This window comes from Chelonia mydas, chromosome 1 (assembly GCF_015237465.2).
Source record: "Chelonia mydas isolate rCheMyd1 chromosome 1, rCheMyd1.pri.v2, whole genome shotgun sequence".
Taxonomy (NCBI): Eukaryota; Metazoa; Chordata; order Testudines; family Cheloniidae; genus Chelonia; species Chelonia mydas.
The window spans coordinates 256,076,336-256,100,764 of record NC_057849.1 but is presented as its reverse complement, the minus strand read 5'-3'; the positions used below and the strand labels follow the sequence as shown (position 1 = coordinate 256,100,764).

The following is a 24,429-nucleotide window of genomic DNA, read 5'->3' as shown; positions in this document are numbered from 1 at the left end:
AACGGGGGGTGGGCGGGATGGGGAAGGAGAGGGATGTAGGAGAAGGTGATAGGGCAGATGAGGAGAGGGAAAGAGGGAGGACGGATGCTGGGCAAAGGGGAGAGGAGAGGGCAGCTAGGAGAGGGAGGGGGAGGATAGTGGGCATGGGAAGGAGAGGCGATGGGAGGCCGGGGGAGGTTAGGCAAGTTGGGGGGTGGGGGAGAGTCGGGGGGGGGGGCGTCTCTCTCACTCACCCATCGCCCCCCTTTGCTGGCTCTCAGCAGCGGCGGCGGCTCTTCGGCTTCCTGGGCCCCCGGCGGGGAGATGCTGAGATCTGCGGCAGCCTCTCGCCCCATCCCTGGTTCCAGCAGCCGCCCCCCGGCATGGCTCAGCCCCGGCCTCCAGCCCCCCCCCCCGCACACACACACCCCGCCCGCGCCCCCTCTCTCGCTGCCTGCGATCGCGGCTACCCGCCACCCCCAGCGGCAGCAGCCGCCGCCGCTTCCCTGTGCAGGGGGCAGCCCAGGAAGAGCAGGAGGACGCGCGGCTGGGGCTGGGGGGGGGGCGGCGCTGGTTGGGGCGGGGGAAGCTGAGCGGGGACGGGAGAGCAGAGGGAGCCAGCAGCGGCCAGCCAAGAAAATAAAATGGATAATAAATAAATAAATAATAAGAATAACACCCCCTCCCCCCCCCGAATCAGCCCTGCGGCCACGGGGAGGGATCCGAGCCCTGGTGCGCCGCAGAGATCAGCCTGGGGGCAGCGTCTCTCCTTCCCTCTGCTGGCAACATTTGGCAGGTCTGCGGCAAGTCATTCGTGTGCGTGTCAGCAGCGCCCCTGCCCGCGGGGCTCCCGCTCCCCGGCTCCGGCACCAAAACCACCAGCCAACCCGCCTCCCCACCCGGCCGCCGCCCCAAAGGGAGTGAAGACCGGGTCGTGGCGGCGGAGGTGGAGTGAAGTCACCTAGGCACGACCATCACCAGCGCACGCGGCCCTTGAGCTGGGGGGCCGCGGGCGGGGGGAGGGGGGGGAGGTGGAGATTCAAACTACAGGTAGTGGCAGCTCCTTGTGGGGGTGGTTTTGCGTTTGAACAAAGCCCGCCCACCCCCAGCAAGGGGAGAGAGCTTTGCGGTGTCTCTCCCCCCTTCTCCCTCTGCAATGGCAGGGAATACAAAGGAACGCCTTGTGCTTGGAGCTGGGGAGGTGGGAGGGGTGGAAGGAGGAGACTGATGGGTGGGCTTTGGGGAGTGTCTTAAATGAGCAGCCATTGGTAGAAGCCGAGGGGATACACGCAGCACAACCCCCAGGAAAAGCGGTTGGGGCGATGGGGGCAGCCGCTGTCCCAGGGCACCTGCCTGGACCGGGAATATACTATAGGGAACCATCTGGTGCTGACAGGGGGCGAGGAAGGGGGAGGAAATGACCTCGTAGGGCTTCATCAACTCTAAATGCAGTGAGTATGTATTACTTGTTTTGCAGTAGCACTACAAGGCCCAGGCAGGAATCAGGGTTGCACAGTGGTAGGCATTGTGCAGATAAACAATGAAAAGAGAGTCCTTGCCCCCCAAGGAGTTGTTAACCTAAGTAGAATCCATGAAACGCAGATCACTCGGAATCCAAACAAGCCAACAATTTTCCATGCAGTATAATAATACTCTCTGCTTTTAAGGCATCCTCCTTTCATAGACCCCTAATGAATTAGGTCTCTGTAAGGAGGTTATTGTTATCATATACTGTATTATTATTTCCATTTTACAGAGGGGTAAGATGAAACATAAGCTAAGTGACTTGGCCCACGGTAAACAAGAAGCTTATGACAAATAGAACCTGCTTTGCTGACTTGCAGTCTTGTGATTTAAAAATGGAAAGAGAAAGGAGAATCTTGTGTTTCTCTCTTTTCTTCCTTGCCATGGTGACTTTTTTGGGAGGGGGAGACCCAAAAAAGCAGAAATGTAAGAATAGAATCTTGCCTCTTGCAACTGAAAAATAGTTAAAGGTCAGGTGAAAGTGAACTTTGGAGAAAACAAGGGCACATTCTTCCTCTATGGTTTTACAGTACTTTAGATAAACAGTACCTGAAAAACAAAACAAGGCACTAATGTCAAACACCCTCCTTATTGTTAAGGGGGCAGGGGGAAGAGAAAGTGTTTGGGGGGGAAAAAAGAAAAAAAAAAAAAGCAGGAGAGACAAGGCTGAATTTGGTGAACTACCTGCTCCTGTTTTCTTGGGAAGTTACTAAATAGATAAAAAGACCCATGAGCCAGTTTTGTTCTGATGATAAATAAGACAGGCTTTTTATGGAACATCCTTCATACCCAGCATCACAAAATGCTTCCCAGAGAAATGCAGTTAGGAGCCGGAGATTTAAGGCAAGATCTAGAGAGTCTCAGATTGCAGATAGATAAAGGGACAATATAAAGTGAAAGGATGACAACCTCACCCACCTGGCTGTGGTGATTACAGTAAACAGATACAAAAGAAACTTAGTTAAAGGTGTCTTTAAAGTGTTACAAAAGAGAAAGAGAGAAAGTGAGCTCCAGGAATTAGAACTGCATTTAGGTAATATTTATGATTATATATAAATGAATATAATATTATTTAGGTAATACTGTGGCAGAATACAATGCCATATTGACACAAATCTTCCAGAATATTAAACACTTAATCACAAAGTGGATGAACTGAAAAACAAGGAGCCTTTGCTTAGAGGGAATACTTGAAGCGGGGGAGGGGGAAAAAAAAGAAAGAGCCTTAAAAACCCTCCATCTGGAAATATGCTTCATGTTAAGTGAATTGGTGCTGCTGAAAGATGTTGGGTTGACAGGTCTTGTGGCTGGAATCTCTGGGTGAGACCCTCAAGCAGTGGTGGTAAACTGATGTCATTTTATTGACGGAGGATTTGGTCCTTCATGCACAGCACTGATACGTCATGGGTAGCAGGAGTGCAAGCTTTCAACACACATGGACTCTAAGCTCAGAGCTTCAGTCTTTGGCTTGGAGGAATCACCTCCTCTAGGAAGGCAGAGGGGAGTCAGTTTTCATGGTCCTTTCATTCAATCCTCGATTGCTCTTTTGCTAAAGAGTGATACCAGTTAGTCCTGCTCGTGTTGGTGATTTCAGCTATGCAAATATAAAACCCAGTAGGAATGGACAGAGAGCACAAATTCATTTCACATAAGCCAGTGAATGCCCATCAGGTGGTGGCATTCATGAGTTACTATTAACTTGGGGATAGACCGCAACAGACAACCTGCAGGTGTAAGGCTCTCTGTCCCGTCCCCAATCCTCAGAGCCATCCAACCTCAAACATTTCTGTGATGACTGTGATTGGTGGTGGGAAAAATTGATGGATCCCATCAGTAGGACATAAATGAAGTGACGCCTTGACACTCATGCTCACATGACAGCGGCATCAGGAACTGTTTTGGAGATGTGCGCATGCAGAACCCTATCCTCTGACTGGCTGAAGATCAACAATGTACAGAACAAGACTACTTTCCACACTACAAACTTTTATGGACATTAAAGCCAGCCACAACATTTGAGACAGAAATATGTCCTGTTGCATTCGGAAAGGCTGTGGGTGGGGTGGGTGGTTCAGGTGTTTGTTTAAAATCTCCTGAAGGGAGAAAAGACTTTGAGCCAGATTCTGTTCCCTTTAACTCACATTCAGCAGGACCTTATTCAGAAATTCATGTGGTCCCAGGCTCCTAGTAATCATCCTCATGGGCTCCCTTTTCCCATCATTCCCTCATAGTCACTAGACTCTCTCTCTATTGTACTCTTCTGGTCCCCATTACCAGAGCATCTGAGTGCCTCACAATCTGCAATACATTTATCCCCACAATACCCCTGTGCTACTATCCCTGTTTTACATATGGGGGACTACAGCACAGAGAATCTACATGGCTTGTTGAAGGTTGTAGTAGGAAGAGAGCCTGAGACAAAAGCCACAGAGGCCTGGTATAAGGCAGGACCTGCTCACAGAAACTGGCAAAAACTGGGTTGATATTGCAGAAATACACATTTCTAAGAAGTGCTAAGCACAGAGTACTCACGCAAACACATCCCGACATCAAGTGGTACCAGAACATCCCAATATTAAGGATGGTACAAAACATTCCCCAAGGATAACAGGAATACACTGACCCCTTCTAAAAGATAAGGTCAGGATGACCGTACGTAATAGAGATGTTCTGATCAACATGTTCAAGGTGATGGGTGATAACTAGCCACGTCAGGTGCAGTAACTAACTATGTCAGAGGCAGTACGTAACTTGTTTATATCAGGATATAAAGAGGTATCTCAGAGGGAGTATCTTTGTCTAGCCGAGGGGGGAAAAGGAAAATCCCGCCATTCACTGAGCGGTGTCCATTGTCACTGGCGTACATGTCTTAGTAACCTCGTAGAGTCTTCCAGGTGCTATTACCGTGGTTTGTTGACAATAAACCTGACCGGGCGCCTTTGCACCTTAACAGATCTTGTGGTCATTGGACAGTTTACTTGAGGTCTGCTGTGCAGGCTGTCTGCGCGGAGCTGGGACAGCACACAGGGCAAACGAACACACACACACACATATATATATGCAGCCAAACATCTAACTTCACTGGCGACCCCCAACTACTGATCTGGTAAGTAAGCAAGCTGTCCTCTGTTGGAAACGCAATCTAACATGACAGAAATCCATGAGCTAGGGAACCCCCTTAACCCCTCCCTGCAAATCCCCACAAAAAACAAACTGGTAAAAAAATTAAGTTACATAGTAACTACAAATTGGGTAAACAAATTCCCTGGTAATACTAGTCACACTTTGCGGTCAGTTCGTGCCAGATTCTGTGAGCAAGTCCTGCCTCATACCAGACCTCTGTGGCTTATGTCTCAGGCTCTCTTCCTACTACAGTCAGGAAGTCTGTAGTAGAGGGGTTGAATTACAGCCAAGTCTCAGGCTAGTAATCTTATCACTGCACAATCCTTTCTCTCAAGATTTCCCCCTGTGCTTTACAGACTTTAGTCACAGATATGGACTTTTCATTTTGACTGAGTGCTACAGATCAGATGTGTCTCTTAAGCCATAAGAATGGCCATACTGGGTCAGACCAAAGGTCCATCTAGCTCAGTATCCTGTCTTCTGACAGTGGCCAATGCCAGGTGCCCCAGAGGGAATGAACAGAACAGGTAATCATCAAGTGATCCATTCCTTGTCGCCCATCTCCAGCTTCTAGTAAACAGAGGCTAGGGACACCATCCCTGCCCATCCTGGCTAATAGCCATTGATGGACCTTTCTTTTTTTAACCCTTTTATAGTCTTGGTCTTCACAAAATCCTCTGGTAGGGAGTTCCACAGGTAGACTGTTCGTTGTGTGAAAAAATACTTCCTTTTCTGTTTATTTTAAATCTGCTGCCTATTCATTTAATTTGGTAACCCCCTAGTTCTTATATTATGGGAAGGAGTAAATAACACTTCCTTATTTACTTTCTCCACACCAGTCATGATTTTATAGACCTTAATCATATCCCCCCTTAGTCGTCTCTTTTCCAAACTGAAAAGTCCCAGTCTTATTAATCTCTCTTCATACGGAAGCCGTTTCATACTCCTAATAGTTTTTGTTGCCCCTTTCTGAACCTTTCCCAATTCCAATATATCTTTTTTGAGATGGGGTGACCACATCTGCATGCAGTATTCAAGCTGTGGGCGTATCAGGGCTTTATATAGAGGCAGTATGATATTTTCTGTCTTATCTATCCCTTTCTTAATGATTCCCAACATTCAGTTCGCTTTTTTCACTCCTGCTGCACATTGAGTGGATGTTTTCAGAGAACTATCCACATTGAATTTCATCTGCCATTTTGTTGCCCAGTCACTCTGTTTTGTGAGTTCTTTGAAGTCTGCTTGGTATTTAACTATTTTGAGTAATTTTGTATCATCTGCAAATTTTGCCACCTCACTGTTTACCCCTTTTTCCAGATCATTTATGAATATGTTGAATTGGAGTGATCCCAGTGCAGACCCTTGAGGGACACCACTATTTATCTCTCTCCATTCTGAAAACTGACCATTTATTCCTACCCTTTGTTTCTTTTTAGTTAACCAGTTACCAATCCATGAAAGGACCTTCCCTCTTATCCCATGACAACCCCCATCTGCCCCTCCCCAGAGAGCAGAAGTTGATTTTCTTTGGGCTTGTCTACATTACCTGCCGGATGGACAGGCAGCGATCGATCCAGCGGGGGTCAATTTATCGTGTCTAATATAGACACGATAAATTGACTGCCGATCGTCTAGTGTCAACTCCGGTACTCCACCTCTACGAGAAGTACAAGGGGAATCGACGGGAGAGTGACACACTGCAGTGAAGACACCGCAGTAAGTAGATCTAAGTATGTCAACTTCAGCTACGTTATTCACCTAGCTGAAGTTGCATAACTTAGATCGATATCCACCCTCACCCCAGTGTAGACAAGCCTGTTCATCTTGAACACACTGAGTAACAGCATAGCTAAATAAGGCAAATTCCTGACAGAAGTTTAAGCAAGCATTCATCAGATCTGCATCATTCTTTCAGGGCCTTTCTCTCTCTCCTGTTGTTAGCACTGTAGCATTTTGGAGCCCCACCGTCACTAGACATTGTCCATCTCTTCATCAATGAGAGACCCCCTGCCTGGTGCAAGTCTTTGAATATTAACTTGCTTTTTTATATTAGTTGTGGAGTCTGAGAGCCAATTCTGTAGCCCCACTCAGTTCCTTTTGTGCTGCCAGAAGGATGCAAAAGTGATAGAATGGGGAATGGCCTGATGGTGTAGATCTCACTGTTTCCATGGCATAGCCTCTTCTCCTGCCATCATTCCTCCCCATGTAGGAGACATTTGAGAATGTTACTGAAGCACACTGAACCCTAGTGATCAAAAGCGAATACTGCTGGTACAAGTTAGAGCAGCTTTGACACTCCCTCCAAAGATCAAGAGTGGAGAGTCACCTAACCCTCCTGTGACACAGAGACTCCCTGGTAAAGGGTTCCCTGTTCTTTGCAAACACCTCTTGTCTCAGATTGGATAAACTCACTACACCAAACACATGTATTGCGGGGTATTTATCCATAATGGGTAACATGTAAGATATCTACAAAAAGCTCATAACTTATCAAGACTCATTATCATTGCGAGATGTATGGATGGGTAATAGTTAAGAAATAATGTAACTATATGGAAAGTGTGCTTTGTGGACTTGGAGTAGTCACCAGGAGCTAATATGTCTCGATGATGGCCCATTCAAGTAGGAGGGAGTTGTCACGCCATACTGGTCAGTCAGTGATGCAGGCAAGGCTCCATAACCTAGCCTTGCTTTTTCCCAAGACTTTCAATGGAAAACCATCAGAGACAATTGCAAACAATCAAAAAAATAAGGAACATTACAACAGACAGAGACTCACCCTGCCTATGAGTAAAGACAAAATACTGTTTCAATATAATGGAGAGGGGAAAGAATCTGGATTAATTCACTGAGGAAACATTTTGTGGAGCAGGGGGTGCTTTTTGTGAAAGTTTGGATCCTGGTTGCTCTAAAGCCAGCCAACTCCGCAACAGTCTGAACTTGGAAGGGAAAACCTACTTTATGAGATAGGAAAGGTAATAATAATATGTGTAGGCCCTAGTTCACATTTTATGATTTTGTTTTGTATTGTAACCCTTTGTTTCCATCATTCTCTCGTTTCTAGTAGAATCTCTATCCAGTTTTAAATTAACCTTCTTTTGTTTTATTGCAAGTGCTGTGCCTGCTACAGGAGCGGTGGTTTACGGTAAAACAAGCTAATTGGGGTACACTGCTTCTTTGGTGGCAGAGACTCTGCCAGTGTCAGGGGCTGACTAGCACAGGGGAACGATTCACAGGGTCTCAGGGGCTGGGGTGCACCTCGTGTTAAACTGCGCAGCGAAGACAGGGCTGGCATTGCCCAGATTAGAGTGCTCGAGTGGCTAATAGGCTGATTGTATTAGGGAGCGAACACCCAGGTACCAAAAGCAAGGATCCCTCATCTTGGAGGCAGGGGGTAACAAGGTGACTCACAGAGAACTGTCACACCTCCCCCTCCTCAAGGGTGCTGAATGCGGTTTTGTACTCCCACGGAGCTGGCCCCTATATTTTATTTGCACAGAGCTCATGCCTATGCAGGTCCCTTAACTTGGGAAGTGGAATAATCCACCCTTCCCTGTAAAATGGCTATTGCACCACCTAACATAATACCAGCCCCTCGTAAAGGGGTGTCTGGCTAAGCCCTGGGTCCCCCTGAGCTAGAATCTTGAAGTGGGATAACTCATTCATTGGGGGCTTCTGAGGTCAGTTAAAACCCCAAAGCTGGACTTCCACCATTGACCTTGCTATTGATGCTCACCAAAAGGTCATCAGTTTTTGTTCTGGGATTTCAGCCATTTTAATGCCCTTTTGAGCGAGAGTCTTGAAACAAATCCCGCTTTGAGCTTGGATTTCAAAATCTGATGCAGTTATCCATTAGGAACTCCTCATTACAGTGAAGAAAACAGCAACCAACTGGCATCTCCCTCACCAGACTAACAGCTTATGCAAACAATATTAATTTCTTCTGCATTGGATATGAGGCCTCAAAGATGAAGAAATTAAGGTCATGGGAGAGCACCAGTTCTTTTTATCAGAAAATTGGAAGGTAAAAAAAGTGCACCACAGGTGCTGATGTTAGCATTTAATAAAAGCCTCATAGACTAAGGTCGACAGGGACCATCATGATCACCTCGTGTGACCTCTGGCACACTGCAGGCCACAGAACCTCACCCAACCACTCCTGTAATAGACCACAACCTCTAGCTGAGTTACTGAAGTCCTCAAAAACTTCAAGTTACAGAGGATCCATCATTTACAATAGTTTAAATGTGTAAGTGACCTGTGCCCCATGCTGCAGAGGAAGGTGAAAGCTCCCAGGGGGTTTTAAGCCTCTTTAAAATTACATTGTTATAAAATAATTTACAACCTAGCCTGGTCAAAATGAGGATTGTGTGCATATTCCTAGTCCGCTCCCATTAAGGGGCTGTTGGCTGGTTCTCTCTTTCAGTCACAGTCTTAAAGGTAAAGTAACTAGGTTATGCTCATGTCATTTTACTGAATTATTCTGCGCTATATTAAATCCGATTTTTTCAACAGCACCAAGTGTCTGTCCTGGCTCCTCCAGTTTATCTGCCTGTGTGGTCTCTTCTGGCTCCTCCTGCCTATCAGCCCCCCAGTTCAGCCATCTGGTTTCAAAAGCTAATTCAGCACTAATGAGGCTCCATGCTCAGGACAGTGCCAAGCACTCGAGGAAATGCCTTATCATAGGGGCAGGTTGATGCGGAGTTGACAAACTGGCCGTTGGAGTTGTTTGCATTGTGCTACGTGGTCTTGAGGTTTTGGATTCTTTCCCTGCACGGAGTCTCCTCCTCTGTCAGCCTCTTGGAGATGTTCTCCAAGGGGTTGATTGTGGGTTGTACATCTCCCCAAATTGTGGCCCTTAGTGATTTCACACTGGAGGTCCACCAGAACCTGGGCGTAAGCCTCTGGCCAGCTAGCTGGGATGAGGAACTCCTGGACTGCCTCTCTGCTCAAGCGCTGTGGAGAAATGGAGCATGCCGCATGGACTGTGGGGTTTAGAGGTCGAGCCAATGTATATAAACTGGTAGGTGACTTCTAGTGCAGAAGAAGAGAGTTGGTATAAGGGTAGGAAAATACAGTCCTGGGGAATTATGGGAAGGCTTTGGAGGACTAGCAGCACTTGAGTTAAGTAGCCTGCAGCCACACTGCAAATTGGGGAGAGTTAAAGTCTGAGTTAAAGCAGAACCCAAGCTCTAATTTATAGCCTTAGCTGAATCAGCTAGTCCAGGCTTAAAACACCGCCAAACCCCAGAGGAGAGGGTTTTGTGTGTGGAGGGAGGTGACGTAGAGATAAACCAGGGGTCGGGTCTTGCAGTGAAGATATACACTTATAGGGTTAAAATGATCACCACCAGACTGGGGACATTGGCAGGGACCTTGGGCATCTCCCGCCTTCCTCTGAACCACTGAGCACACATTGCCTGTTAGGATTTATCTCAGATGATTGATTGTCTGCAATGGCATGGGAAGCAGGGAGGGTGCTGGGGGCCCTCTATCCCTGTCTTGCACTCATAGGACTGCCATCAATGGAAGAGCCTTGTTAGATTATCTAGTAATCCTCCCTCTCTGGCCATTACAAAAAATGTTCCCTTACGACATGTTTTCCAATGCTTTGTTTTACGTATCTCCAACAACTTCCTTTAAGAACCTATTCCACAGCCTAGATCTCCCAGACAGGAAGGCTGTCCTGATATACAACTCAAAATTTCCTTTCCACAATATTAACCCATTACTCCTAGCTCTAGCACCCTTGATCCATCCCAAACGCCTCCTCTCTCTCCTTGGGGATACTTGCAGACCGTTGTTTAACCAAACTGTGTATCAGAAATGGACTAAATTCATTTGTTTATTCTTTGGCCTGTTCCCCCCATAAAGTGGCACCAGTTCAACTAAAGGTGTGATTTTAAACTGATTTAGCTAAACAGGTACCCCTTTGTGTGCAGCCACACTTAAATTGATTTAAGCCTGATATCAGCCATGCTTGCACCTGCAACAGACATAAGAGTGTCCACACATGGGTTTGCACTGGTGTAGCTAAATCAGTTTTTAAGTCAATTTAAATTAAACCAGTGCAAGTTGTGCGTATAGACAAACCCTTTGATAGCATCCCAGAGAATGGTTCTCAGGATTGGATGAGCAATCTTAATAACTAAGGTTCTCCTGCCTGAGATTTGGAGTCAACTAGCAGCGGACGTAAATGAAGCATGAAACATCTTGGATGTATAGGAAACTGGGAAGAAACATAGCACCTGAGGCAAGACACTGGTGAGGGTGAGTGGGGGAGACCAACACAGACCTCTCCCATGAAAAAAAATAAAAATAAAATGCAACAGAGCAAAAAAATAGCTTATGAGCTGCCGGATTCATGCAATAATGTCTGCTACAAAGAGTTGATTTACCAGCGTCTTTCCTCACCTGGGTAGAGGAGAGGATGCCTGGAGGACCAGAAGCCAGGAGGGTATCCAAAAGAGCCTAGTGTCCCAGAACAGCAGGAGCCTGAAAGCCGAGGGATTGAGACAAGTGTAGCCTGTCCTTCCATCCAAAAGACTCTAAACACAGCAGTGCAAATGCAAACAGCTGAAGAGCTGGCTGGCTTGTGCAGCGATGTCCAATGTAGGCCACTGAAGTTAATGGAAAACTCCCATTGACTTCACTGGGCTTTGGATCAGGCCTTCAGAGGAGGTGCGGATGTTTTGCCTGACCTCTTAATACTTTTGCAGTCTCATTGACCAGGCTTCTCTGTCTTTCATTCCACCCCGCTCCAACCATCCACCGGGGTGGCTGACCTTGAAGGTTGTTATCTGTTCATCTTTGACAGATCCAAATACTTTATAAACTGCAGGAATCTTGAAGGGACTGCATCCAAATCAACAATTCATCCCATTACTGCTACAGTAGAACCTCAGAGTTACGAGCACCCCGGGAATGGAGGTTGTTTGTAACTCGGAAATATTCATAATTCTGAACAAAACATTGTGGCTGTTCTTTCCAAAGTTTACAACTGAACATTGACTTAATATAGCTTTGAAACTTTATTATGCAGAAGAAAAATGCTGCTTTCCCTTTATTTTTTTTAGTGGCTTACATTTAGCACAGCATTGTACTGTATTTGCATTTTTTCTTTTTTGGTCTTTGCTGCTGCCTGATGGGAAATTCCAGTTGCAAATGAGGTGTGTGGTTGACTGGTCAGTTCGTAACTGAGGTTCTACTGTACATATAGCTTTTTTAATGTGCCTTCTTTTGTTAGCCCCTTATTCTCCCTTGGACACAGAGCTCATGGACTCTCATTGGAATCATTCATTTGTATAGGCTTGGATAAGAAAGCTGTAGTGGGGACTGACTCGAGGGCCATAAGTAGAGGAGAATAACAAAGCAGTAATGTGCTGAGCTGGGAGGGACGGTATCTAGAGAGGGTGCCATCAGGACTGGTGCAAGGTCCCATGGTATTTATATGTTAATTAATAATCTGGAAGTGGGAAGAAAGAGCTCATTAACGATACTCACAAATGATGCTAAATTGGAAACACATACAGAAGTAATACAAAAGGGACTGAAAGCAACCAGGAAAGGGGCAAGAGATTCAATTTGGAAAAAGGGGGAAATGATTTGTGTTTCTAAAGACATACGTAAATGAATAGGTACAATAAGAAAGACACCTACAGGCAGATATACAAGCAGGTAGAACAAAGGTATAAAAGAAAATACTACAGATTAATTAAATACATAACAATTTTGTGTGTGTGCATTATGGTAACATCTCGTGGGCCCAACTGGGTTCAAGGTTGCATTGTGCTAGGTGCTGTATATAGTAAGAGACTGTCCTTACCTCAAAGAGTTTATAGTCTGAATAGGCAAAGGATGGGTGAGAGGAAGGATTATTATCCCTGCTTTACTGATGAGGCACTGAGAAATGAAGGGACTTTCCTACAATCACACAGAGGTGGGGGCTGGTGTCTCATCTGGGTGCAGCACAGTGTAACTTTAGCTCAGGGCCATTCCTATTTGTCTTTGCTCCTTGCATGTTATGAATAGATATTAGCTGGAGCTCAATGGTCTCCAAACTGGTCTTGGAACCGTCCGAGTCAAGCTGGGATTTGTTCCCTTGTTCATGTATTTTCTTTAGTCCTACAATTAAAACGTTGCTTTCTTTCATGAGCCATACATAATATGTTGGTGCATTTCCCTGCAGCTGTTAATACTCAAAAAAGTGTTATCTGCCATTGACCTGAGGATTAAGGGGAGCATCTCCCACAATATAACAAGGCAGGGTTTCTAGCAGAATAACAGGTTCTGAGAGCTGTCAGTATGTACCAGCGGAATGTTTGGCTCTCTGCACAGGGCCCCGAAATTGAGGTGTGTTTACAACAGTTACATAATGAGGTGTTACCCAGGGAAGCAAGCTTGTTTGTTTTAATCACACTTTTTTCTGCCTTTAGTCTCCAATGTCCCAGTTCCGAGCTGCAGCTGAACTGAGTTCATAGACTCAGAGGCGGGGGAGAAGAGGGAAGAACGAGAAGGTGGCTGTATGCCAGCTTTGTGGCAGCTTGAATTTTGGTGACATCTGGGGAGAGCGGGGGCGGGGGGAGGAGATCAGTCCAGTCCCCGCTCTGATCTACAGTAGCCCAAAGGCTACATTAATGTCCTTTCAGCTGCAACTGGTCACAAAGCACTGGCACCCAAAACCAGAGGGAGCACTGAGGTGCGCCAGTCCCCTGCCCTTCACCAGGGCTGCCAGGGGTGTGGCAAATAGCCATTCTTCCAGCTCTGGGCGTCCTGAGAACCCCTCTCCTCTATGCTAGCGAGACTCCCAGGTGGCTGGTTCCAAGGCCCCTTTGGGACAGCAAAGCCAACCGAAAGGGGCTGCAGTGCAACCTACAATGGAGGCAAAGTGCTTTTGATTTCTGGGCACTCGGGCTGCACTGAGGTACAATTAAGGAAGCAGGTGTCTGTCGCTCCAGACCCAAAAGATTGTGGCATTTTAAGTGCGTAAGCAGGGCCTTGTTTAACAGCCGATTGCTGGCTCTTGCTAACGGCATGTTTCCAACAGGTTTTGGAAGCAAGTCCTGACTTGCCAAAGTCAGGGCACTGCCTCAGTCTGTCCTGGATGAACCCCCATGTTGCAGGTGACTGAGCGCTCATGTGTTTGCTTATTTGCGTACAGGCATTTCAGTGGCAGACACCGTTGCAGCACTGGATATAATTAGCAGTTTGGGGTTTTTTTAAATACACAGAGCACTTGACAGAACCCACAGGAAGCCATAGCCTAGCCTCAAAGAATGTCCAGACTTGGGCCTGATGCCGGAAGACTACCAGGCACCGTCCTTGCCCCCATGAATGGTCCAACTGTCTTCTGCGCAATTAGTCATTGTAAGAAACACTTAGCCTGGTAATAAGTGTCTGCAGGACCTTAATTTTAGACATGACAAGTAAATGCAACAAACAAAAGGCAGGGGAGGAGCTGAGATAATATGGTGATGAGGACTATATGAATACCTAGTGAGACTGTGTGTGTGTGTGAGAGAGAGAGAGAGAGAGAGAGAGAGGTGTGTGTGTGTGTGTGTGTGAGAGAGAGAGAGAGAGAGAGAGAGAGAAGAAAGCAAACTGCACAAAACCGAGGTCCTGTGTTCACTCAATCCAAGTGCATGGATATTGTGAGGGTGCCATTAAAAGTGGTCCTATACCACTGACTCTGGTTTTGTGGACATCATGGAAGAAGTGCATATTCAGGGGGAGTGTGAAGGGGACAGTGTTCCATCATCATCCGATTGGGTCTCACATTTGTCAGGCCTCCTTGTGGGTATTTGCTGACTGAGGGCTGCTGGCAGAGAACTTGAAAAGCATTCCAATGCTAATTTAAATAAATGAATGACTCAGAATGGTTTGCCTTGGAGAAGGGCATTTTAGCCAGCCATTGAAGCATCAAATACCTCAGGGATTCTTAATTTGCAGAGCTATTTTCTTTTCCCTTTCAGGTGCTTCTTTTTTTAAGCCTCTTTCCTTTGATGTAGCCAGAGTCTCTCACAGGTACTGTAAATCAAGGTATAGGAGGTACATTTGATACATTTCCTCCAGTTTGAAGAGCTCTCAGGGACATGTATTTAAAAGGGTGTTTTTCTGACATTTATTGCGGCCGCTGTTACTGATCAGCGTGCAAAGGGACATTATGGTGGTCTGACTTTTTTTTTTTTTTTTTTTTTTGGTTCCCATTGGGATGACAAATCCTCACTCTTGGAAGCACATTCCAAGTAGCCAGGTGGGAGCAGATGTGCTGGAGCAGAGGGAAAGAATCCTCGTTCTACCTCAAACAGCAGCTGCAGAGTTACTCCATGGAAGCTAGCTACTGTGCATCTTGGTGGCTGGCGTCATCTCTTCAGCCCCTTATTTGGCCACCAGAGGATGGAGGATCTTGCATGTGTCCAATACACCATAGATACCTTAAGGACAAAAGGAGCTCAGGCCTGCAGGAACTGCTTTTAAATTCACAGTGATCACAGACTGTACTGGGGTTGGGGGAGGAATGGATAGATATCTGCAGCCTTCCTGCCCCACACCTTTCCTGTCACCTGACTCCCCTCACACATAGTGCCAAAAAACATCATCAATAGCAATTACAGGGCTGCAAAGTTCAAATGTTCCAGAGGGACAGTGCTGCTCACTTTTGTCATGCTTGGTGTTTTTCTTAAACCCCCAGTGCCTGGAGTCATGTGATTCTGAGACTCAGCTTTCATTTGTTTAAAAATAGAACCCTCATGGGTGCAGAGAAAAAGCTTGAACACATGACCGGTGTGCACCCGTCTCCTCCCCAAAGGCCCAGAAATAAGAAAGCAATTATAAAATTAATTGCGTTTATTTTTAAGCCCATGATTTGTATGCCAGTCTCATGATTTGAGGCCTGAACGCTTGGGGTTGATAATAGTGCAGTGAACGCCACAGTCTACTAAAAAACACAGGAAAGTCCTTGGACACGGGCCTAGGAATGTCTGTCTTTCTGGGAAACGCTTAATCAAGGCATCGAGACTCAGCAGCTCACAAACTCAGAGCTTTCTTGATGCGACTAGAACTCATGTTAACTCTTTCCTTGTTCTACTGCCTTCCTATGTTCAGCCTTTCTGGTTCATGGCCTATGTTTAAAAGGTGTTAATCGTCAGAGCAGGGACCAGATTCATTTTAATCTCTGTGTAATAACAACAACAAAAGATATGGTGCTACATACATAGTTAATAGCAAACATCATCTGTGAGGCAGCAGAGTATTTACACGAGTTCCTAAAGTCCTGGCCCAGAATGCACTAGATTCAGTGTAAAGCCTAGGATGGATGCTCTGGAAGCAGCCTCTTCTTTGGTTGGTGGCTATCTAGGGATACTAAATGCTTTGGTAACTTTTTATAAAATGTCCTTTTAAGCTAAAGGGGGAGGCGTATGTAGTATAAAGGGCTTGGGTAGCATCCCTTTACATAGCTCTACTAGAGGGCGGCTCACAGTGGTCTAAATTTCAGAAACCAGACAGAGCAGCAGTGTTGAGATGTTTAGTAAACACGGTTTAGATCCTAATGGGCCCCTGTGGTTCCTTCTTATTTCATATATGGCCCAAAAGGCAGAAGACACAGCAGAGGCTCCAAGTTCTCAGCTAAACAGTAGGGAATGTCCTAAGGACCTCGTACATGCAATTCAGTCACTCTCCTAGACTCTCTCTCTCATTTAAAGCAATCTCACCAGTTATTGGTAACAAGAAGAGATCAAACCTTTTAAGAAACAGTATTGTTAAGTTGACAGTTATTTTAATGGAGGACATTGAGGGAAATGTAAATCCTAGGAAAGAACAATGTTAAGGGAACTGGGCCTTTGAGGGGATGTCTATGCAGCAATGAAAACCCCCCCGGCTGGCCTGTGCCAGCTGACTTGGTTTGTGGCGCTGTTTAATTGGGGTGCAGATGTTCAGGCTCGGGCTGCAGCCCGGGCTCTAGAACCCTGTGAGGTTGGAGGGTCCCAGAGCTCAAACTGCAGCCTAAACCGTGTCTACATGGCAATTAAACCAACCCTTAGCCAGAGCCAGCTGGCACGGGCCAACCGTGGGTGTCTAGTTGCAGTGTAGACATACCCGGAGAGAACTTAAAAGGTGGCACGGGAGTAGTATGTAGGAAGGATACAGAGGTGGATATACGCTGTTAGTCACTACGAACAGTTCTACTAGCACATGATAATATGTAACATTGTTCATAGGTTAGTGGGACCAATAAAGTTATCAGTGTGCACTACAAATGGCTTCCTTATCACAAAGCTCTTAAGAGGAAGCTCCAGGAGCTTTGATTACCGTGCCCCAGAATACACTGGCCACCAAACTTGTCCCTCCAAGTGCCGTGCCAGCATATCCTATTCCTTTGAAGGTGCTGGACACAGCAAGACAAGCTGTTACTCTTGCTGCTCTGTTACACTGGAAGCTCTTAAGATGCTGACCCCCAACCCCTAAGCAGTGCTCCAGTCCTTAAAAAAAAAAAAAAAAAAAGTGTAGTACCAGAATGCACTGCTGGTAAGTGAAAATACCGGGAGTACCAGAATGTGGAGACAGCTTCCCCAAGACAGTGCTGGAACAGGGTTTTCCAGCATTCCCATAGACTCAAGTCCCACCCATGGGTCTCTACTGTTAGGTTTTTCCTTTCACTGAATAAATGTGTTTCAGATTATTTACCCCTGACATTCATTAACTTTACAAAGCTGAATTCAAATTTGTGGTTTCCTACTTATCTTTAGCACATCTTTGACTCCCAACTCCTTGCAACTGTGGGGCCTGTTCTCATTTCCATTGAAGACAGTGGCAAAACTTCTATAGGTTTCAGAGTAGCAGCCGTGTTAGTCTGTATTCGCAAAAAGAAAAGGAGGACTTGTCTCGAAGGTGCCACAAGTACTCCTTTTCTTTTTGCGAAAACTCCTGTAGGAGCAGCTCCTCCATAGTAAAGAACAGTCAGCAGCTCAGACAGGCACTTAAGCTGTCCTGGAGCACAGGTGGTGTAACTTGTGGCTTTAAAATATTTAGTCACATGCTAAGCGAACAGGCTTGTCTGCGATTAAATCTACCAAGGAGGGGAGGAGACAGGAAACATGTGGGTGGTTTGTGAGTGTTTATATCTGCAGCTCAGTTTCCAGGAGTTCTTCACTGCTCTTACTCCAAGCAGAGTAACCAAAAGGTACAGTTTTTCCCTCCATTTCAGTATCCTTGTAAGTAACAGCCAGTCACCTACCCTCACACATGTGGTCAGAAGCACACCAGTGGGCAATTCAGCCATATAAGGCACCAGAGTTTGACTATCCTAATCCCAAACTAGTGTGCAAACAGCTCAAGGGGAACTCTCTGTTGAAATCTTGAATCAGACTGCCTGCCGCCGTAACCACAAAGCTGCTTAATAAGGTATCTTTATTTTCCCTGTTAATACAGAAACAAGTAAGCAGCATACTTAGTAGTAGCGGTGATTGGAAACTGGCATTTCCATTATGCAGGAATCCCTGTTCTGTGTGGCAACTGAGAACTCTTGAATGAACTAGTGATGGGAACAGTAAGGAAACAGACTCAGTGAACAGGACACATGGAAATTGGCTTTTTAAAGCAATCATTTAACTACCTAGTTCAAAAAAATGTCCTTTCCCAAAGCCTCATGCTGCTGATAAGCTTGCTCCTCATTTTATTTATCAGCTGCGCTTCTATTTTATGTATTGGAAGTGATTTCTCTTCAATGGTAGGAAAGTATTTATCATTTCACCTGCAGCCAAGTAGGACCTGGAAAAGAATGCTATAGCTGATGGGAGGGTCAGTTGGAGCCAGTTCTAAACTGGTTGTTCTGCCTCAGTGCTCAGCAGAGCTTGCTGTGTCCTTTCAGAAATGGAGATTTTGCTTCTGTGCATATGTCTGATCTGCATAGTTCACTGCATTCTAGAGCAGCAGTCAGTGATCATTCAGATAGAACAGACAAGAAAGAGCTCTGCCCAAAGTGGTCCATTTATACAGACCCACAGAATTGTGTCTTTTGGTAACAGACTTATTGAATGTTCATGTTAAACACCCCACAACCATGGCAATATTTGCTCACTGTGTTAGTGGTTTGGATCGCCACAAGAACATTTGTTTAGATGTTTTTGTTATTGGTTTTAGTATCAAAATGTGTAGCCATGGAAATTAATGATTACCAGACACCAGGGTCCCATAGGTCTCCCCTTCTGTGAGTAAAGCTTTGGAATGATTAGGAGGGGTCTCTTCTGCCTGCTGTCCTGGCAGTGGAAGTGGCTTATGGGCACACTACGCTAATCTAGAGATTTGGTGGCCTGGGAAGTCATATTAGAAAGCTGTTCCTCACTCAACTTGCGCAAGGGGCACATAGTCAGGGACCTGGTTCTTGGTTACTGCTCTTGAAAGGAGATCCAGAAGCTGAAGTTTCCCTGTTGTGCACAACCATTGCGACCCAGCTCTTGTACAATGGGCTATGCAGCCAACCAGCCCCCACCTTGTTTGTGCTCTGCTCTCACCTGCCCATCCCACTCCTTACAAGTGAGCCGGAGAAAGAGGGACCTGCCTGCTGGACTTTGCTCTTCACAGCACCTTCCCCTTTGTCTCCTCCCGAGAAAGCAGATTTACAGGACTCTCCCTTCTAAACAGCTCCCTTCTTTCTGCATTGGCTAACTGAGTCTCGGCTAATTTGTACAGCTAGGGGATGTGAGGGGAGGGAGGCCCTATTTAAAGGGAAGGACTTATTTGCTTCTAGTCTAGTTCTAGCAGAGTCGACTTGTTGATATGTGGACTATAATGCAGTGACTATTTAGTCACACCATTTCCGATTCTTCACTGCCTTGTGTGATATGGCAGCGTTTAAACACCCAGTGTGCTCACTGGGAGGATAATTACACAAGAGGCAGAGCAGTGAAGAATCAGGCCCTCAGCCTTTTCCAGGGTGGAGTTTTGGGTCAGTTTTTGACATGGTAACTTCAGTTTCTGCTGTTTATGTTTTTAAATTGCTCAGGAACCTAGAAATCCATGAGGCACATGATATACATGGTGCAGCAGATATGGCAAATGCCTGCAATACCCTTCGAAGACCTTGTTGTATTCAGTTTATGTATTATTGTGAGCCAGGACCTATGTAACCTCTGTAGAGGGTGATGTGACAGATGTAGGACCAGGACATTCAAAAGACTATAAATTAAAGCAAATTCCCCAACTCCAGTTATGCAAAACGCCTGCCTTTTGAAACTATGCCCTGCGGACTGAGTCACTGGCTGCTGATTACTTGTTGCAGAAGGCCCAGATCAAAGGCCCAAGCTAATTCTGGATCAAAGGTGGATACACACTTGTAACCACAGGGAAAACCCAGTTGTGGGACTTGAAGACCAAAACTCTGCAGAGCCTAAGGTTGGAGCTGGGGTGACGTCTGGTAAGCTTTTTAGTGTGTGGAAGTTCTTTATGGTTTTCATAGGTTTTCTCTATAATGTTTTCACCTTAAGAATAAATGCGCTTTCCTAGAAGGAGTTTGTGGTAACTTATAACTGTTAGTAATACACTGGTCATAGCCCGTGGAGAGAAAGCAGAGCGCAGATGCTGGCCTTTTTGGGCAGTCTGGCTTGCTGGGGACATCACAGCGTAAGCAGGGAACTATGCAGCCTTAAAATCCCTGGTCAGGCAGGAGTAATATGTGGGTCTTCATCCAAGAAAGGTCATGCGTGGGAGCCAGAAGCCTAAAGTGGGTGCCCTGGGTGGATCAGTGAGGGGGAATACAGTCCGGTTGCCCTGAAACCGTGACACATGGAACAACATTAGAGGACCATCCCTTCTTGTGGTTTACCACTTTGAACTTCTCTAGATGCTGGATGAAACTTGGAGCCTCCCAAGGCAGAGGTGGATTAAGGCCATAAACAGACTGGCTGATTTGAGCCTCATGCTTTGAGAGGACCTCCAGATTTTGAAAAATAGCTCTCTTCCCTTACCCACCAGGGTGGTCCATGCAGTCTGAATCCAGCCCTGTTCTGAGCTATACTCTGCACGTTAGGGAATGGCCAGACCATTTAGTTACTGGGCTCATTCCCATCTGATTTTATGATAGTTTCTTACACTTAACCCCCCCACCCCAAGAGCTCAGAGTAACTGTAGAAGACTCTCACCAGTCGGTGCACTCCCTTGTGGCAGGGCATGATGTTGCAGGACCTTCTCATCAGTCACCTCCACTGGACAGCCAGTCAGGCTTGCTGGTGGTCAAGTTATTCTGGTGATCTGGGCCTCTGGCCAGGTCACATTCAGGCTCACCCCTTCCAGGGTAAACCAGGAATCCAACAAAATGACAGTCCCCTGCCCTCACACTGGACCTTCAGCGTGACTCAAGAGTCAGTAGTCTTCACCCCTTGTATCAAGGGTTTCTGCACCACCTTCCTCAGTAGGCCGTAGGGCAGCGGGCCTCAACCTATATACCATTCTGGGCTGCATATGCGGCCTACAATATGTTACGTGGGGTGCATCCAATACTACCTGTATGGCCCTGATGTCACATGAACTGCAGCTGTGTGCTGGTTGGGCCACAAGCAGCCCAAGGCCACAGGTTGAGAACCACTCCCTTAGGGGAACCAACACTCTCCTTCTATTCTAGAGTCCAGTCCAGGGACCCTCTAGCAAGCACACTAAGATGGTCTACTCAGACACCTTGTTTTTATCCCTGGACCGCTTCCTCCCTGGCCCTATTTCAGAGCTCTTGCCGGACTCAGCAGGTCTCTCAGTCGGCCTCTTCTCTAGGCCTATTGCAAAGAGCTTCCTAACACCTTACTACCATCTCTTTTGCTCTATGCGAATTTTTCTACTCCATCCAGAGGTAGGGTTACTACTGCCGAGACATAATAAGAACAGCCATTGGCCATCACCCAAACACCAACAAAAGCCAGCCACTGGCCACCTAACAAAAAGGATCTGGCTACAGCTAAAGTGTTTGAGGGAAACATTTTACACACACACACAGATTTTAAAGTGTATTTTGATGTTATTTTATCACTTTACCTGGATTACAGGGATGTGAAACATAGAACATTCTAACGCACCCCAACTGAAAAAAAAAAACAAAAAACTAACAGCACATTAACGCTATCGACTAACAAGGAAGCTAGCTGAAAACCAGGCACATAGCAACCCTATTCATAGGTCAACTCCCCGACGCTGCAGGCATCTATAACAAAGTGGAGATCCCCAGTGCATATTCACTTCCCCTTGCTTTCCTTCCTGTTTATAACTCCACCAGCCTCTATCATAGTGACCCAGCTCCTCTGCAGTGGGCCTAATGCTAAATTGGGCATGGCCCACCCTCCAGGGACCACCAGGAGGGCTAATTGGGCTCTTAGGCTCCTGTTAACCCTTTGTTTGCCAGCGTGGGGTCTATACACACCATCCCAGGAACCTTCACTTTGGATTTCCAGGCTAACAGTTGTTTTTTGAGAAATCTGCCATACTCTCTCAGGGGTGTTTTAAATCATGGATATTTACAATCTTCAGGCCACATTCAGCGTTTTGCCAACTATTTCCTGTGGTACTCTGTAACTCAAAGCAGCACCCTGGAATCCCCATTTTCATCACTGTCATAATTAGGATGTGTTTTGTACAAAGTATGCCTTGTGAGGTATCATTTTTAAAGTCTTGATCTGTGGAACATGAATATCCTGTTGGATGGTATGTGCTGTTGTTGTATGGGAAGTGATGACATTTTGCTATGTGTGTGTGACTGAAATATGTTGTGAGGTTGGGAATACCTTTCAGGTACAACAATGGAGCAGCCAGACGCACTGATGGCCAGTGAAGGGAATCCACTCCCCCAACATCTCAGAGAGAGCGTATATACAATGGAGGCTGCTTGACCCACATTATCGCAAAAGATCTTTTCAGCAAGCTGGAAGAAACTATAAAGAGAAGTGACATCATGACTTGGCCTCACCCCTCCCACAACTCAACACCTGGAAACATGTCTAGAGGACAAAGTCTTTGAACCAGGGGAGGGTGGTCCAGGGCTGGAAGGCAGTTCCAGCCTATGCACTGAAGATCTGTGACCAGTTTGTACCATCTGTCAGGGTGAGACACTACTTGACTCAAATTCTGTTTAGTTTATAGAACTCAGACTGCAAATTTCTTTTTGTGTCTTAGGTAACCAACTTTGATCTCTATGCTTGCTAATTATAATCACTTAAAATCTATCTGTCTGTACTTAATAAATCTGTTTTACATTTTACCTAAACAGTGTGTTTTGGTTGAAGTGTTTGGGAAATCTCAGCTCAGTTTACAAAGGCCAGTGTGCGTCCTCTCCACATCGAGAGAGACAAACTGGGCAATGAACGTACACTGGTCAGGCTTCTGACCAGGGCAAGACAGTACAGTTCTGGGGTGCACGGCTGGGGAGCTGGGGGTAATTGGCTGGATCCTCTCTATTGTTGGTTCATGAGTGTCTGGGGAAAACATTCAGGCAACTCAGTTGAGTGTGTCCCTGCCGGTGGAGGTCAGTGTAAGTGCTGCACCTGCCAGAGGTTTGTAGCTTGCCAAAAGCATCACAGGGTGAGACAGATACTTGAGGTTGGTGGGACAGAGGGCTCAGTGGTCTCACAATCCAGGTTGCACCCCAGGGGCCCCATCTCATTTCCTCAGGTGTTTCGAGACTGTTTTATGTAGTATTGAGATAGATGTGTCGGTTCCAGGACATTAGAAAGACAAGGTGGGCGAGGTAATATTTTTTATTGGACCAACTTCTGTTGGTGAGAGAAACAAGCTTTTGCGCTTACACAGAGCGCTTCTTCAGGTCTGGGAAAGGTACTCAGAACGTCACAACTAAATACAAGATTGAACAGATAGTTTATAGCATAAGTAATTAGCACATATTCTGAGGGACTATTCAAGGTGAAGCGGGCCATGTGTTAAATTGTTATCTGGGGCTATGGGGAAGCTAAGGTGCAGATGGCACAGCCGCTCCAACATGGGCCTTAGGAAGGATGCAGTGTGGGAGTGTGAACATCCTAACCTAAAGGACACCTGGCAAAGCAGCTACAATCGAGGCCTTATGATCCCATGCCAGAGCACAGAAGTTCTGCCAGACTCCACATATGTATGCAGAACGTGTGGGCATCCTGAAGTGTTTATTGCCCCACTTTACTCAGGGACAGATTCTGCCCCCTTTACTCATGCACATTAGCACCTTCCATCTTACTTTGTGAGTAGTCTCTATGAAATCAATGGGACAACTTATTAAGTATCACACTCCACAGAAGCATATTGGAATCTGACCCTAAATCAGTAGCCTGCTAAGGTCTCCTCCTGGAGAAAGCCAGCAAAGCAACACAAATCTGACATTTCTAGGCCAAGCTGTTCTTGTGCAATTGGGTGGGTGGGGGGAAGGAGTGTTAGGAACCTCTTAAAGCATCTAGCACACTTGTGTGCATGATCAAAATAATACCTCTCCGTCGGAACTATCCTCCAGTAGAATTTCCCATCTCTTGGAAACTTTGTCTAATTTGCCTCAAGCTGTGGAAAACTCCCTTAGTAGAGAATCTCACATACTAATATTTGTGTGTGTGTGTGTGTGTGTGTGTGTAGACAGCCCGGCTAATGTGTGTGTGTCCAAATGGACATTATAGTGGAAAAGGAGAGTCACCCTTGACTAAGGAGTTCATGCTATGTCACCATAACATTGTACCTGCCATAGCTTCTCTTGTTTCCAACGGAGGGAGTCCTAGCCTTTTCCCTCCCATGCTCCACTGTGCTTTAAATCCTTCATGCAGAAAATTCCTTATGCTCTTGGCTCTTATTCCTTCA

General features: G+C 46.1%; 1 protein-coding gene and 1 long non-coding RNA gene across 3 annotated transcripts in view; one reads left to right on the top strand and one right to left on the bottom strand.

Annotated features, from left to right (window-relative positions):
* The window catches only part of MGAT3 (beta-1,4-mannosyl-glycoprotein 4-beta-N-acetylglucosaminyltransferase), a 36,202-nt gene extending 35,822 nt beyond the window's left edge, over nt 1-380 (bottom strand). Inside the window, exon 1 of the mRNA XM_037881997.2 lies at nt 234-380. The gene's annotated coding sequence lies outside the window, so the exon portion shown is untranslated. The remainder of the gene's footprint in view (nt 1-233) is intronic.
* A 5,391-nt stretch (nt 381-5,771) lies between these two features.
* LOC122465186 lies at nt 5,772-23,172 on the top strand. 2 transcript variants are annotated; one of them, XR_006289835.1, is made up of 3 exons: nt 5,772-17,451; nt 17,557-20,038; nt 22,393-23,172. It is a non-coding gene; the product is annotated as an uncharacterized LOC122465186 (long non-coding RNA). The 2 variants fall into 2 exon arrangements; XR_006289837.1 differs by having other exon boundaries at nt 17,557-18,027; nt 19,904-23,164.
* The last annotated feature ends 1,257 nt before the right edge of the window (nt 23,173-24,429 follow it).